Here is a 12,955-nt window from a genome sequence, read left to right as displayed (position 1 = left end):
AGAGAACATTCAACTGAAGCTTCCCTGCTCCTCTACTTATAGATACATACATATAATATATATGAACAAATGGGGGAGAGCCTGCAAGTCAGTTTTACCCCCCAACAAACACCAGGACAATATAGGACAACTTTCATAGCTAGTCTATGGGCATAAACACACTTCAGTCGGACCCAGCAGGACCTTAACATGAGATGTACACATTGGCAGGGGAAACAGAAAATACCGTAGGACCCTCTAACAGAGAGAAACTGTCCGTCTCTCCTCTGCCTAATTGTAAATCCTTTTGCTTTCAAAACAGAGAGAGACCTACTAAGACAGACATGCACCTCGGTATCTGCATACACAATTCTTGTTGTCTTCTCATCGTCTCCATGCTGTGTATGAGCCCAAATTCTGAAGAAAATAAAGACTTCGCTCGCTCTCTTTCTTCTCTTTCTTATTTCACGAATTAATCTGCCTTACCTAATTTACTGAACCATGATAATTAATACAAGCAGTTTTTTTATTTTTAAAACTAACAAAACACGAATATATGAACAATGCTTCTTTGCTATTAGAAAACAACTTGGAGCCTAGGATTTCTGGAGTTCCAGAATCCTGTGGTTAAAAAAAGAAATGATCTGTTACGGTCAGGAAAATGAATAGGAGTGGAGAGGGGGAAATGAGGATGAAAAATCAGATGTACAGAAGTTCAGTATATCCTATCAGTGCTGATCTGTTAAGATAGATGGCAAATAAAACATTGCATAAATTTTATATTGCAGTTCAGTGGGATATAAGAAGAAGCAGAAATTAAAAGAGCTTTACAGTTCAAGTCTCTGCGGTCTTCCAGAAAGTCAGTCTTTCCTTACAGGCTGGATGTTGGATGCCAATGATTTTCTGGCTTGTGGTTAAGATGGTTAGATGTTCAGAACACTATGCCAAGTCAGAAGAGGGCAGCTTCTTGCTAGGCTGGTGTTGATACACACAGTAATGAATCTCAGAAAGAATGCATAGGCTCTGTTCCTCACAGCCAAACTAGGTACAATGTCATTCAGACAACTGATAATTTTTGTAATTAAAAACAAAACAAAACAAGGATTTGCTCTAGATTGGAATTGCAAGGGCAACACAGTTAAAGACATTTTTTCCTTTACTCTCCTAGCACTTATGCTTTTTAAAAAAACCACAAACACAATTGTTAATTACATTTAGCTCTGCTGCTCATAGCCTTCTCCCCAAAAAGTCACTTACAAATCAGGCTGCACGTGATTTCTAAAGCACTGGTGACTCTGTGACTTTCCTAGGTAAGAGGCCATTTGGGAAAATAGACAATCTGCACTATGTAGCTGGGCATGAAAGGAACAACTTTCTGAAGACCCACCTCATCTGAAATTCAAGCATTAATTGATCAGCCATAATTAAATGATTAAAGCTCAGAGCAATAACTGAAAGAATGGGTAAAAGAATTCCCATTTTTTTTTGCCACAACCACTGCACCAATGTTTTGCAAGACTAGGAAGAAGTAACTGTCTAACGGTGCTTGACACGGAAGGTGTTGTGCAGGTTGACTTGAATTCCCCCCCCCCCTTCCACCTGCGACTGGATTAAAGACTTTCTGACGGAGAAGCCCCAGGGAGGGTTTGGTCATTCATATCCACCTCCCTGAAGCTTAGCACTGACCCTCCTCAGAGCTATGTGCTCAGTCCCTACCTGTACATGCAGAATTGTGTATCTTCTGACCCTTCCACTGTGATCATCAAGTTCACAAATGATACCACCGTATTGGGCCTTATTACAGGTGGAGACACATCAGTGTATAGCGGGCAGGTTCAGAAAGTATCCACATGGTGCACAGGAAACAACTTGCACCTGAATATCAGCAAGAGAAAAGAGATGGTGCTTCTGGAAGAAGAGAGAGCAATAGCAATAGCAGTTAGACTTATATACCGCTTCATAGGGCTTTCAGCCCTCTCTAAGCGGTTTACAGAGTCAGCATATTGCCCCCATCAACAATCCGGGTCCTCATTTCACCCACCTCGGAAGGATGGAAGGCTGAGTCAACCCTGAGCCGGTGAGATTTGAACTGCCGAACTGCCGAACTAGCAGTCAGCTGAAGTAGCCTGCAGTGCTGCATTTAACCACTGCGCCACCTCGGCTCTCAGAGGAACCTGCCCTACTTTACATTGAGTGGGGGGGCTGTGTGGAGAGAGTCTCCTCCTCCTTTAAATTCCTGGGAGTCCATCTCAGTGGAGTTGGAGTTGGAGTAGTTTATTTATATGCCGCCCTTTTCCCTGGGGGGACTCAGGGCGGCTTACAATTCGAAAGGAGGGGAAAACAAACAGATTAACACATAAGAACAGTACATCATTAAAAGCACAACATTCATAAAATTCGGGTGGGTTACGGTCTTTAGCCCCAGGCCTGACGGGATAGCCAGGTTTTGAGGGCTGTGCGGAAGGTCTGGAGGGTGGTGAGGGTACGAAGCTCCACGGGGAGTTCATTCCAGAGGGTCAGAGCAGCCACAGAGAAGGCTCTCCTCCGCGTGGTTGCCAGTCAACATTGACTGGCAGATGGAACTCGGAGGAGGCCTAATCTATGGGATCTAATTAGTCGAGTGGAGGTAATTGGCAGTAGGCGGTCTCTCAAGTACCCAGATCCACCTCACCTGGAAGAACAACACAATCCAGGTTGCCAGATAGGCCCAACAGAGACTCCATTTCCTTAGCGTCTTACATAAAAACAAGGCGCAACAACAACTGATGATGGCCTCCTTTTACCGGTCCACAATACAAAGTGTCCTCACTTATTGCATGCCGGCCTGACAGCCACGGATAGAAAGACATTACAGAGGGTGGTGAGCACAGCACAAAACGTTGTGTCCCCTGATACCACTAGGCAAGATCGCTAGGGCTCGCTGCCTTAGAAGAGCGAGGAAAATCCTCAGGGACGACTGACCCCCCTGGTCACCACTTCTTTACCCTCCTACCATCGGGAAGGAGATACAGAAGCACAGCCAGCTGCGAAAGGAGGCTAAAGAACAGGTTTCATTCATCAGCTGTCAGAATCCTGAATGCAAAATAACATCATAACTCGGTTGTACGATGGACTTGAAGGGCTGGCACAATGCGTAATACGATTACATTGGTGCAGAGGTGGGGGGTTCCTACCAGTTTGCACCTATTCGGTAGAACCGGTTCGTCAAATGTACCAAACCGGTTAGAAGAGGTTCCACCAGTGGACCCGGAAAGCAGGCCACACCTACAGAAGAGGCTCCAAATTTTTTTTTGAAACCCACCACTGGTCCTTGGATATGATTATTCTACACTGTCATGCTCCTATTTATAAAACTCAGGGCCTCTGTGAAAGGTAAGGATGACTACTGCGTTTGTGGTGCAATCAGTTGTTGAAGTTGTTTTAACGCAAACCAAAGATGCCTTTTAAAAAACAAGTTTGCATCCTATTCTTATGCATGCCAGGGCTGTGTGGGGGGCAATTTAAGGTGGTTCTGACAAGTGTCGTCGGCATCTTCATATCCGGGCACATGGGCGGCAAGCCACTCCCATCCGGTCACATGGGTGGCAAGCCACTCCCATGAAGGAGGCCACACCCACAGAGTAGGTTCGAACAATTTTTGAAACCCACCACTGCATTGGTGTAATAGGACTATGTGTTTGTTAATATGATTTATTGGGTTAGGGATTTTCTGTCTTCACTGTGAGTCGTATTGTGTATTATGTTGCACAAAGGGAGGCTCAACTAATCTCATACACATGTTGTGCACTGACAATAAAGGTTTGAATTTGGTTTACTTGGAATTTTTCATTATGTTTCTTTCTCTATGCTTCAAGTTACTAAAGTGGATATGTGAGATTAAGTGCTAATTTAAATTTAGCAAAGGTTAAATTATGCTGGCCACACCCCCAACTTCTTCCCACGCTGAAGGGCCGAAGGAGGGGGAGGATTGGATTTGAAGAAGTGGCTCCATCTGGCTTGAAAGAGTGAATTGTTTGATCTTGCTGAACTCCCAGAGTTCATTTATACAATGAGGCCCTTCAGCCAACAACTTTGGAACTGCAGGCCCTGCTTTGTCCATGGGGAGGCTTGGGGAAGGAGCTCTGCAGATGGAGATTGTGCATTACCTAAAGAATTGAGGTTTTCCCTTTGTGGTTTTAGGAGAAAGAGGTGTGACATCCTGGAGAATAATAGCAGCAAACTTTGGAAAGTCAGGCCTTAGACCAGTGGCTCCCAAACTTGGCAACTTTAAGACTTGTGGACTTCAACTCCCAGAATTCTCCAGCCAGCAAGTTGAATTCTGGGAGTTGAAGTCCACAAGTCTTAAAGTTGAATTCTGGGAGTTGAAGTCCACAAGTCTTAAAGTTGAATTCTGGGAGTTGAAGTCCACAAGTCTTAAAGTTGCCAAGTTTGGGAACCACTGCCTTAGACCAAGCAAGCACCTCAGAAGATAATTGAATACTGAGCAGAAATGGAATAAAAGTGTGTCCCACAATGTTATTTGAAGGTCAATTGCTGTTGCCTGAAGCCATTCGTGGTGGTGGACCTCTGATTATTATAATGCCCCGCTGGAGGTGGAGCATGATCAATTCCCCTGTATCTTGTTTGCATCCTTCCCAAACACAGCCTTGAGTTTGCTGTCTTTTCTTCCCTTCTATTCTGTTAGTGAGATATTTACTATCCTCTAAGCCAGTGGTTCCCAAACTTGGCAACTTTAAGACTTGTGGACTTCAACTCCCAGAGCTGGCTGGAGAATTCTGGGACTTGAAGTCCACAAGTCTTAAAGTTGCCAAGTTTGGGAACCACTACTCTAAGCAGTAGGTTGAAAACTTTCTACTTCTCTCCCAACACTAAGGTTCTTCTTGGCTACAAATGGGACAAGACCTGTGTTGTTACCAGAGATGAACAAATGTCATTCTGAGGTCCCACCATCTCCTTCTTAGGAAACTTATTGGGGAAGGTGGCGCAGTGGTTAAATGCAGCACTGCAGGCTGACTGCTAGATCAGCAGTTCAGCGGTTCAAATCTCACCGGCTCAGGGTTGACTCAGCCTTCCATCCTTCCGAGGTGGGTAAAATGAGGACCCAGATTGTTGGGGGCAATATGCTGACTCTCTGTAAACCGCTTAGAGAGGCCTGAAAGGCCTATGAAGCGGTATATAAGTCTACTGCTATTGCTATTGCCCTGCGAATTTGTTATTATCATCTTGTCAAATATTCTGCAAACACCTAAGTTGAAAATTGCTTGAGAATCTTTTGTTTTCTTTCTGTGTTATAATCTTTGGTGGAAGATTGCATATCTATAACTGAAATTCCTGCTAACGTAAATATATCGGGGGTCCAATTACAATCTTACAGCCACATGAAGCCACATAATTGTTTGTTAATTTACCTGATAAATTTAATATATTATAACATCAGATGCTGTGGGTTGAAGAGGAGAGATTGAAATTCAGGCACAGCCAGTTTTCTTTTCAAAGATTTCAAGAACGTGAAATCCTGAAGAAGGAAAGTAACTTTGTTCCACAAACACAATTTACAAGGAAAGGAGAAAGGTTTAGACCAGTGTTTCTCAACCTTGGCAACTTGAAGATGTCTGGACTTCAACTCCCAGAATTCCCCAGCCAGCATTCGCGTATAAACAATTCAGTGTCTAGGACAGTGTTTCTCAACCTTGGCCACTTGAAGATGTCTGGACTTCAACTCCCAGAATTCCCCAGCCAGCGAATGCTGGCTGGGGAATTCTGGGAGTTGAAGTCCAGACATCTTCAAGTGGCCAAGGTTGAGAAACACTGGTTTAGACTCATTGTGACAATTATCCCTGAATGGGTTTTTTACTTTATTTTTTTTAACTCTGTAAAAGTTTTTATAACTCTGTAAGCTGCCATTTAGGGAAAACCGCAGTGTTACAAAATCTCGCACCCTTTAGCAAGGACCCCTCAATAAGGAGCAGTTTGCCCTAATCCGGCATCCGCATGGCCTTGCTATATTCCTACAACATTGTCCTCCTTGGGCAAGCAAGCCAACATTCTTCCAGCTCTGACATAATACAGCTCACACAGCAACTCTTCAATTTAGCAATTTGTGATGGTGGAGCCTTGTGGGCTTGGGATGGGGCCATTTTTCCATTCACAACAACTCCTGCAACTCCTCCCTTGCGTTATAATATGAATTTGAAGCTCCCGGGTGGATTTCACGGGGAACTTTGATCAGCAACACAATCTTAATTCTTCTAGATAATTTCACAATCCTTGCAAAACAAAACAAAACTGTGCAGCAAGCACAATCAGACTTAGAGCCGAGGTGGTGCAGTGGTTAGGGATGCAGCACTGCAGGCCACTTCAGCTGACTGTTATCTGCAGTTCAGCGGTTCTAATCTCACCGGCTCAAGGTGGACTCAGCCTTCCATCCTTCCGAGGTGGGTGAAATGAGGACCCAGACTGTGGGGGAAATATATGCTGACTCTGTAAACCGCTTAGAGAGGGCTGGAAGCCCTATGAAGCGGTATATAAGTCTAACTGCTATTGCTATTGCTATCTATCATCTATCTATCTATCTATCTATCTATCTATCTATCTATCTATCTATCTATCTATCTATCATCTATCTATCTATCTATCTATCTATCTATCTATCTATTCTATCTATATCTAACTATATCTATCTCTCCCTCCCTCCCTCTCTCTATATCTATCTATCTATCTATCTATCTATCTATCTATCTATCTATCTATCTATCTATCTATCATCTATCTATCTATCTATCTATCTATCTATCTATCATCTATCTATCTATCTATCTATCTATCTATCTATCTATTCTATCTATATCTAACTATATCTAACTATATCTATCTCTCCCTCCCTCCCTCTCTCTATATCTATCTATCTATCTATCTATCTATCTATCTATCTATCTATCTATCTATCTATCTATCTATCTATCATCTATCTATCTATCTGGGTGAAATGAGGACCCAGACTGTGGGGGCGACATGCTGACTCTGTAAACCGCTTAGAGGGGGCTGAAAGCCCTATGAAGCGGTATATAAGTCTAACTGCTATTGCTATTGCTATTTATTTCTGCCTTTAGGCAAGTGATTACTTTCAGCAACACCGCATGAAACCTGTACTGTGGTTGCAAGTGTTGGGAAGAGCACTCACCTGCAAAACTACCTGTCCTGCCACACCCCCCCCCCCCCAGTTTCCAGTGGGAAATTATATATAGGAAAATTGCAATCCTGATAGCCAGTTTTCCTTTTATGCATACGATGATTCAGTTTCCCTGAAAATGACCAAACGCACGTGCCGTGTATTGAAAGCACAGGGAGCAGGGGGATGAGAGCACTGTACTCTTCCCTTTGGTTCTGGGAATTTTTGTAACTCCTTACTCAGTTAGACAGACATTTAAGGAATGGTTTTTCTTTTGGGTCTGTTGGATAAAGCACTGGTTGATCTCTAGTGGTTTCTAGCTGCACTTTCTAGTGCAGTGTTTCTCAACCTTGTCAACTTGAAGATGTCCGGACTTCAACTCCCAGAATTCCCCAGCCAGCATTCGCTGGCTGGGGAATTCTGGGAGTTGAAGTCCGGACATCTTCAAGTGGCCAAGGTTGAGAAACACTGCTCTCGTGGCATGGTCTATTGAGCAGAGGGTCAAGATGGCGGTCATGGCAATGCAACCAAAATCTCATGAAAGGGGCTGCAACTTCATTCATACGGTTGCAACAACTATATCTAGTTTTTTAACTCTCCCTACAGATAAATCTCAGTATGGAGATGGTCACATAGGTCACTTCAAAATGCATTGAAGGAACTTGTTTCCACCAGGGAGTGAGACAAGACTCCACTCCATACTTGGCAGGCACTACCATTTTGACTGGTCTCTACAAAATAAGCAAGTAGCCTTATTCAGATGGCAAGCCTTTTCATGAAATCACTATAAACCCAGGAGGAGAAGAAGACCTCGGTGGCATTGCCCTAGAGATTAGAAAGGAAATTCTCTTGCATAGAAACAGATCCCAAGACTCTCTGCTCCAGAACCTTTATGACAAAGAGTGGTAAGAAATTGGTCTGCTCTCCAAGCCTATTTCAATTTAGTTTCTGAATGTTTTGTTACCAGACGTAGTAACATCTACAACAGGATTTTCTTGTCCTATTTTCCTTAGCTTAGAAATGTCTTGTGTGTCAATCTGGTCAGTGGGTTGTGTGATAGTTGTTCACTTGGAGTTGCTCCATGATGTTACCTAGTCCTGAATGAAACATCCAGGAACCAAATTGAAATAAGCTTGGAGAGCAAACCATTGCCAAAATCTAAAACCCAAGTTACAAGTATTTTCTATTATTTCAATGATAAGAAATACCTCTAGGAGGATCTCAAACTCACAGCTACTTCCAGCCTCCCCTGTTATTTATTTATTTTATTTTATTTATTTATTTATTTATTTATTTATTTATTATTTTATTTATTTTATTTATTTTATTTATTTTATTTATTTTATTTATTTTATTTATTTTATTTATTTTATTTATTTTATTTATTTTATTTATTTTATTTATTTTTTATTTGTTTTATTTGTTTTATTTGTTTTTTTATTTATTTATTTATTTTATTTATTTTATTTATTTTATTTATTAATTAGACTTATATACCGCTTCATAGGGCTTTCAGCCCTCTCTAAGCGGTTTACAGATTTTTAGCAAATTGAGTCAGCATATCGTCCCCCACAGTCTGGGTCCTCATTTCACCCACCTCGGAAGGATGGAAGGCTGAGTCGACCTTGAGCCGGTGAGATTAGAATTGCCGAACTGCAGATAACAGACAGCTGAAGTGGCCTGCAGTACTGCACCCTGACCACTGCGCCACCTCAGCCTATTTGGTGTGGCTTGTGCTTCACTCCTTCAGTTAAGAGAAGGGTGACCAGATCAGGGCAGAAACTATCCAATCCTGTGGAAGTGTGTGGATCTGCACACCTGGGCAGGCCAAGGAGTGTCTGTATTTCTACATCTGCACTAAGACGCTGTCATAGGCCTAGCCAGAACCAGTCAGCTTAATTCTAATACTGAAGAGAGCAGGAATCTCACTTGACCCCAACTTGGTGCCTTTAAACTCACCCCCCAGCTTGGTTCCCCACCCCAGCTAGAAAATAGGAGGCCAATAGCAGAGACTGATCACTCGAGGAAAGCAAGAACTGTGGCCAGAAGAAGAGGATGCTCCCAACACATAGGAGGGCAGAACCTGAGGCCAGCCTGGGGGTGTGTGACAGTCTTTGCTAGTTGGTTCTCTGGGGCCAAGAGATGCCACCTTTTTACTCATTTTTAGAGCTCTCTCACACCTGTCGCCCAGGAGTTGCACCTGAAGGGGACCTCCACACAGGCCAGATTCTCCCATTCCATACCTGGCCTCCTCATTTCACACATTTCTAAGAGGCAAGACCCAATCTCTGGCTCCGACTGTCTGCTTTCTATCTGTCGCACGCTTAGAAGGTTGTGGACAGGCGGTTGTGTGTTCCTTACAATTCTAAATCCCAAACGTCCCTCTTAACTATAATTAGAAAACACCAAACAGCAATTGTTGTTCTTCCATGCGACACGTTTTTAGTAAAGTTTAGCCTGCTTTCCATTAAGAGTAACCTGAAATTAAGCTAAAATTTGAAGAAATCACAGCCTTTTATGATCGGGTGGTACATATCATATTGAAAACAGGATCCTTCTGGTCCCATGAAGTAAACTGCTAATGTTTTTAATTTCTTGGCAGAATTGGAAATAATTTGCAACACAATTTTATCTGCTGTGGGTATAAATCCTGGTAAGTTTCAGATGATTAGGTTCAAAGGCTTTATGTTGTTATCCAATTCAAACCAAATATTGGTGTTCTGCTTAATGAAAAAATATTGCGAGAAAAATTTGCACTGGAGGGAGAAAAGTATCTCTATTACACAGTATGGGTGTTGCTGCTGTTTACATTTTTTTTTTCAAAGTCATATTTAAAGGCAAACCAGGGTGCTTTTCATGATTAACATCTGAAAGGATTACAGAACTGTAGGTGTCTGGCTAATGGACTCGTCCTTGTAGGGGGGGGGCTCACACTTGATTTGATTTGATTTATTTGATTGATTTGGCTTGTATGCCACCCTATTCCCGGAAGACTCAGGGCGGCTAACAATAAGAGGTGAAGGGGGTACAAAATAAAAACAACACTTTAAAAATTTGACAACATTCATAACTTAGGATGGGGCTGGATAATTCAACAGCCCCAGGCCTGCCGGAACAGCCAGGTCTTAGTTGCTTTGCGGAAGGCCGGGAGGGTAGTAAGGGCCCGGATCTCCACGGGGAGCTCGTTCCAGAGGGCCAGAGCAGCCACAAAGAAGGCCCTCCCCCGGGGGGTCGCCAGCCAACATTGGCCGGCAGATGGAATTCGGAGGAGGCCTAGTCTGTGGGATCTAATAGGTCTTTGGGAGGTGACTGGCAGGATGCGGTCTCTCAAGTAACCAGGTCCGATACCATGGAGGGCTTTAAAAGTAACGACTAGCACCTTGAAGCGTGTCCGGAGACCAATGGGCAGCCAGTGCAGCTCATGGAGGATAGGTGTAACGTGGGTGTACGGAGCCAAGGTGGCACAGTGGTTAAACGCAGCACTGCAGGCTACTTCAGCTGACTGCAGTTCTGCAGTTCGGCTGTTCAAATCTCACCGGCTCAAGGTTGACTCAGCCTTCCATCCTTCCGAGGTGGGTAAAATGAGGACCCGGATTGTTGGGGGCAATATGCTGACTCTGTAAACCGCTTAGAGAGGGCTGAAAGCCCTATGAAGCGGTATAGAAGTCTAACTGCTATTGCTATTGCACCCACAATTGCTCGCGCGGCTGCATTCTGGACAAGCTGAAGTCTTCGAACACTCTTCAAGGGCAGCCCCATGTAGAGCGCGTTACAGTAATAGCTAAGCTTTAGAGCTCTGGCTCAAGACATCCCTGCTCTAGAAAAGGAAGCCATCCTTGGGCAGCTTTGCCAGGTTCGGGGACAAAGGTAGGTATTTAATATCATGGTTGTCACACACTGGATGGGGCAAATGCTTGCCTTCAAGACGGGCTACCCAAAATTAACCCAGAACCAAAAGCCACAGTCTTCCCAAGTGGCTCCTATTGCCCAGCTGGCGTTTGGGGAGGGGGATCCAGCAGGCACCCCCCCTCTCCTTCACTGCCCCGAGCAAGGTTAAAAGGAACCTGGCCTGTTGCTCCCCTCCCTCCTTATTTTACGCCTTTCCCTCCACCCGCAGAGCTCATGGTGGTCTTCCTGCCCCACCGCTTGTGGGCAAGCCAACTCCGAGAAATCCAAGATTCCCCTCCACCCTGGGACGTCCCAAAGGCGACGTTATCGAGGTCAGCCTGACAGGCAGAGCAGGAAAAGGGGAGAAGACCGTTTGCAACCCCCAGCGTCCCAATTCGCAGCGCCTCATTCTAATGCAGTGTTTCTCAACCTGGGAGACTTGAAGTCCTGTGGACTTCAACTCCCAGAATCCCCCAGCCAGCATAGCTGGCTGGGGGAATTCTGGGAGTTGAAGTCCACAGGACTTCAAGTCTCCCAGGTTGAGAAACACTGCAGTCTAATGGCAAACAGCTGTAGATGACCGCCGCCCCGCCTTTCTCCAGCCTCAAAACAGGCGCGGAGAGGCGACTGGAAGGAGGAGGCGGACGGGGGGGGGGGATGTACAGATGATGTCGGTCCTTTTCGGCTCTTTCTCCAGCCCAGACGGGGGGGGGGGAGGCAGCGGGGAGGAGCAGCGACGTCCTTCCATTAAGCGCAAAGCCAAAGGCGGCCGAGGGAGTTTGCACAGGGTTTAGGCGAGCGGAGAAGTTTCCCCGGGAGTTCCGAGGGGCTCCGCTTTCTCCAACGCCGCTCGAGGCCGGAGCGCAGGGAAAGGGCGGCCGGGATGAGCGGAGCAGAGGCGCAAGCGAGCCAGCGGGACCAGCGGGAGGAGGAGGAGGAGGAGGGGTCCGGGCTTACCTTTCGCGGGGCGCTTTGGGACCCTCGGTCCGCGGAGGCATTTCCCGGGCTCGAGCGGGAGGGAGAGCAAGGCAAAGGCGGGGGAAGCCTCGGGAGAAGCGGCGCTAAGCTGGGAGAGGGGAGGAGGGAGCCCGCGGGCAAGAAGCGAAGCGGCCGAGCATCTCCGCGATCGGGCAGGACCGGTCAACAGGGCCGGCGTACCTTAACGGCCGCTCCCGCCGGCGGTGCGCCGCTCCCAGCTCCAGCCGAGCTCCTCGCCAACGAAGCGGACTTGCCCAGCAGGGACCCCGCGGCTGGCGGAGACTCCGCCCCCGCCCGATCAGGCCGCGCCCCCTCCGTTGCCTGGGCCAAGCGAGATGGGGGGGGGGGAGAAGTAGCGGGTCTGCCTGACTCCACCCTCCGCGGGCTCCGAGCGGCGGGAGGGTCCCCGTTGCTAACCCCCCCCCCCCCAGAAGAGCCTCCCGTCTTCCGACCGTTGCATTTTACCCGAAGAAGTCCTGGGGGGTTCCATGTTCTCCCCCCCCCCCATCGGTTGCATTCTTAGTGCAGTGTTTCTCAACCTTGGCAACTTGAAGATGTCTGGACTTCAACTCCCAGAATTCCCCAGCCAGCATTCGCTGGGAGTTGAAGTCCGGACATCTTCAAGTGGTCAAGGTTGAGAAACACTGTCCTAGCCACTGTCTTTCCACTGAAGAGGATGAAGGTATCTGAGGCTTTAAATCAGTGTTTCTCAACCTTGGCCACTTGAAGATGTCCGGACTTCAACGCCCAGAATTCCCCAGCCAGCGAATGCTAATTACTCTAATAAATGTTAATACTTATATTAATGGAATATGTGCCACCAATGTATTAGTTGCACTATATCTGGACTGCAAATGTCTATCACAGTGTTTCTCAACCTTGGCAACTTGAAGATGTCCGGACTTCAACGCCCAGAATTCCCCAGCCAGCGAATGCTGGCTG

The 12,955-nt window shown here is 45.9% G+C and overlaps 1 protein-coding gene across 1 annotated transcript in view; it reads right to left on the bottom strand.

The window, feature by feature from the left end:
• The window catches only part of KANK2 (KN motif and ankyrin repeat domains 2), a 63,711-nt gene extending 51,557 nt beyond the window's left edge, over window positions 1-12,154 (bottom strand). The window contains exon 1 of the mRNA XM_087711074.1: window positions 11,993-12,154. The gene's annotated coding sequence lies outside the window, so the exon portion shown is untranslated. The remainder of the gene's footprint in view (window positions 1-11,992) is intronic.
• Between the last annotated feature and the right edge of the window lie 801 nt (window positions 12,155-12,955).

The sequence above is a fragment of the Thamnophis sirtalis genome, unplaced genomic scaffold (genome assembly GCF_051295495.1).
Source record: "Thamnophis sirtalis isolate CommonGarterSnake01/CBP01778 unplaced genomic scaffold, rThaSir2_p1.2 scaffold_3, whole genome shotgun sequence".
Classification (NCBI taxonomy): Eukaryota; Metazoa; Chordata; class Lepidosauria; order Squamata; family Natricidae; genus Thamnophis; species Thamnophis sirtalis.
Note: the sequence above shows the minus strand (reverse complement) of the source record. Positions and strands in the feature narration are given on the sequence as shown.